This window comes from Falco biarmicus, chromosome 8 (genome assembly GCF_023638135.1).
Source record: "Falco biarmicus isolate bFalBia1 chromosome 8, bFalBia1.pri, whole genome shotgun sequence".
In the NCBI taxonomy this organism is placed as follows: Eukaryota; Metazoa; Chordata; class Aves; order Falconiformes; family Falconidae; genus Falco; species Falco biarmicus.
Window position 1 is genome coordinate 36635168 of NC_079295.1, and position 4303 is coordinate 36639470.

The 4303-nt window shown below is 35.9% G+C and overlaps 1 long non-coding RNA gene across 1 annotated transcript; it reads left to right on the plus strand.

The window, feature by feature from the left end:
• The first annotated feature begins 2018 nt into the window (after positions 1-2018).
• Positions 2019-3948, plus strand: LOC130153600 (uncharacterized). Its single transcript, XR_008823462.1, has 3 exons — positions 2019-2115; positions 2851-2907; positions 3834-3948. It is a non-coding gene; the product is annotated as an uncharacterized LOC130153600 (long non-coding RNA).
• The last annotated feature ends 355 nt before the right edge of the window (positions 3949-4303 follow it).

Genomic DNA, 4303 nt, shown 5'->3' on the forward strand with positions numbered 1-4303 from the left:
ACAAGTTTTAAACTTTCATATGTTCCTTTTTCCTTTTTTAAGTTGTTCTCAGTTGCTGTTCTTATGTGAAACACTGTGTCTGGCAGGGGCTGCATCTGTCTCTGTATAAATGCTATAGTGTTCAGGCTACAGAAAAAAATATGAGGCTTGCAAAAAGTATTATATTTTCTTTTAAATGACTCTTCAGTGCCTTCAAACATGGTCTCATTTGAGAAGGCATATACTCTGCATTTAGCAAATACAAATTCAAAATATTAAACAGATCCACAATGAAAGGCTTTCAGATCAGACCATTATTTATATAAGATAGCTACTAAGAAGCAGAAAGACAGCCATATCATAGCAGCTGGAAGTTGCTTTCCAGCATTGCCTCTATGACACCTCTTTCACTCAAAGCATGTTCCATTGGATGAAGATACAGGGCTAGGGTTTTAAAGATGTTGATCCTATTTTCCAGCTCTGTTGAACTTCTTGTGTAGGAAGCCTGTAGGCAAAGTCAATGAAGAGAAAAAGGCCTGACCCTAATAGCTGTATTACTATACAATTTTATTTCTTGGCCCTTCAAACCTCCCTTTGTTGGCTATGAATAAGAAGTCAAAAACAATTAAAAAGAAAAGCAACATCTCTGGATTCAATCTAAATAGACTGATGCCATCCCATATTCTATAGCTGCTGCAAAATTAATACATACTTGCAGAACTTTGTTCCCAGCTGGAACTGCCTGTAATTTCCATATTTTGTCTTCCAGAGAAAGGTGATTCTAAACAGGATGGAGATGCACCACAGCAACCACCAACAATGAAGAGAACTTCTCTCGTTTTTCTTAATCTGGATTGTCTGAGGTCTGGTTTTGCTGTGGTTATTTGGGGCAGTTCTTTTCTTTCTTTCTGCCCTTCCTCCTTTCTTCTATTGAATAAATGAAAAATACCAATCAGATTTCAGATTCTTCCTCCAGACCCACCCTAACTCTTCAGCAAAGTCAGGGAAAGAACTTCAGTTACATTTGACGAAAATTGGATTAGGTCCATCATTTTATTATTTTCCAAGGTAGGCATTTTCCTGAGGTGATAAGCAATCTCTGGGCAGTAGGTTGGCCTACTTTCCTATGTTACAGCCCCTTTGTTTCACTTAAACATTATTCCCATACCACCACCAGCACCCATTATGGGATGACAAAAAAATAGCATGGTGCAAAAAGGCAGAAAGACCACAGTGCTGTTGCATCGTGTAGAGTGAAAGTAGAACCAATGGGTGACAATGGCAAAACAGGCCGTGGTGCATCAGTGAGATAGTGGTCACTATCTGCAGAACATCTTTTCAGTCTGTGTGGAGCTGAAATAAATCTGTTGTCATTGTAAGTGAGTTTGGATATGTTAGCATTATATGTTAGTTTGTCATTGTAAAGTGAGACCACATCTATTCTGGACTATCTGGTTTTCCTTTTTAGCACTACTGACTAGAATTAGCAGAACACGGTGGTGCATTCAGAGGCTTCTTAGAAGGAAGTTTGCTTGATTTCTTTGATGTTAACCAGTGTTCCGTATTGACCATCTCTTAAGTGCAGCACTTAAAGTAAGAGCATTCTTGCTGGAAAGATTTTGTCAGCTGGCCCAGTGATTATTTTTTAGTATGTTTAAAGGCATAAGAGTAAGATAACGAGATAACGATACTGTCACCATTCACTGTTTTTTGTTGGGTTTTTTTTCTTTCAGGGCTGCATTTCATACACATACTAAACACAAAACAGCCTTTTTCTGGCCACAAAATACTGTATTTGTCACTGGGATTGTATTGCAGTATCAGGGAGTGCTAGTGTAAGCCAGGATGGTTTGTTAGTTTGGTCTATCAGATGTCTCATGCCTGACATTGAAAAGAAAATGCTCACTTCTTAATTTCATCAATATGTCTTTCATGGAACTACAGCAGGAGGTAATGACATCCCTGTTCAGTTTTACAGGAGACACATCTGAAACAAAATGAAGTACCAATCCAATTCTAAATGGACAAACATCGGTCCTGTAGACGTCATCTCTGTAGATAATCTTCAGTGTTACTCCTCTAGGACCAAAGTCTGAGGCTGATTTATCCTGATATTGCTGAAGGCAATGCCTTTGAGTAAGTTTTTATGCTGTTTGTTTAAATGGGCTGATAGTTTGCACTACATCTACCATTTCATGCCTGTTGTGTCGATGAGATGGAAAAAGTACTTCACATCCTTCTTTGGCATTTAGACACATCCTCTGCTAAATGAATAGATTAAATAAGTCTCTTTAGCGAGGAAAACATCTAGATTCTGTATTTCACAGCCTTTTTTCATGAACCTGATCTTTTCTTTTAATTGTCCTTTGACCATCTTGTGCACTATTGGCTGCCATAGTAGCCAAATTAGGCTACATTTTGTGGGATGTTTTTTAACTTGTGTTTGCTGGCTGGCTTGATCGCACGTAGGCAGACAGCTACATATTTTGCTTTTGTTTTGTAGACCACCTGTAGTCCCACAGCATCTTCAGTGGTCAACAGGCTGAGAAATTCTACCCTAGGTTCTTTTAACTTGGCCTAGATACCTCTCAGCCTAGTTTTAGTCACTCTTTTTTTTAATTAAAATAAAGCAACAATTATGATGTTAGTACAACAATGCTATGTTAATTTTTAAACTGCAGAGCACGTTTAAATTATTATCCAATGTATATAGGTCTTTTACTGGTTTTTCTCTTGCACTGAGTTAAATAGAGTTTAAATTTAAATCATCTCTCTTTTTGGCATTTTTAGACTGAATATTAACTTGGGTCAAATATAATCTGAATGTTATTCTGAAAAAAGAATATGATAATTCAGCATCTTTCCCTTCAGGCTATGAAAGAGTACCTATAATATGATTCCCAGAGAATACAGCATGCAGTGACCTTGGTAAGTAATTGATGACACCTCACATAAGCACCTACTCTTCCTCTATGTGATGTTGTTACAGGATCATATTTGCAAAAAATGCCAAAGCTAGCAAGAGCTACAAGCATTGATAAGTTTCATTGTGGCAAAAAAGGAGGAATAAAAACATAGAATGCAAAATATGTCATCTTAAAGTGAGCAGAAGATCTTGAAAAAGATTCTTCACATCATTTTCCACCTTGAAACAATTTTACAATTTATTTTTAATTGGAGTTAAAATTGCTAGGTAAATATGGGAAACCAAAAGTTTATCCACAAAAACTAAGAATATTTTGTTCAGAGAAACATTATGCAGTCATGCAAGACTACATGCCTCTATTCCAAACAATACTATTTCTTCATATAACTGAAGATGTTTTGTTTCCAGTTTTTATGTAACTGAGTAAAACTGACTTGTTTGACAGTGGCTTTATTTCATTGGTCGTATTCACTAGTATTGAATAGCAATGGAAGGGAAAATGAATTTAATTTTAAAGAAGTAGCAACCTGTTACCTAAGTAATAATTTTTTTTCCTCTCTTCTGTTTCCCGTGCTATATGAAGAGATCTTCCAGTGAGACACTAACCAGAGCCTAATAGATGACATGAGTATGAGTATAAGCAGCTGAAATTTCATTTGTGCATCCAAGAAAAGAAAAAAAGAAAGCTAGGAAATTTCTAGGAAGCAAAAGTCAATGTACTTTTGTAATAAACTTATCCAATGACTTACAATTACTTGATGATAATTCCTATCTAGAAGCTACCTAACAAGGAGACACTTCCTACATATTTGCATAACTTTTTTTTTTCTCCCACATCGTTGCAAAAATTATACATAATTTTCCATTAAGTTTGTATGATTAACCATGAGATTAAGAAATCACAAAACATTATTTTTGTTTTATACAGATGGGTCACTTGTCCTGTTGCCAAGCCAACGCCCATTCCTCCTGATGTGCCTGTCTGCTGAAGCCTTTCCTAGCATGCCAGACCGAAGTTTTATTAAGAAGGTTATATGCCAAGGTAGACATACATTTGTTTCCTAGTCAAATTAGACTCATGCATTTATAGTTTATAAATTTAACCTCATGCAAGGTAAGGATTTAATGAAAAAAGGGACTAGTTGCATTTACTTACTGTGTCAGAAAAGAGATGCAATAGGTTTTATGGGGAATAGTGCCCAACTGACATCTGTTTTCTCTTCAGGTATTTTAAACTCCTAATTTGTGATTTGGGTTATTATCTTATTCTTTGGCAATTAGTGTCATCAGCAAAAGAGTAATTTTTTTTTAATCTTGCTGTATTTTTATGTTTTATTAAAAGACCATGCATAAGCATTTGAGGGAATGATCTTTCTACTAATCTATAGCAGTAATATT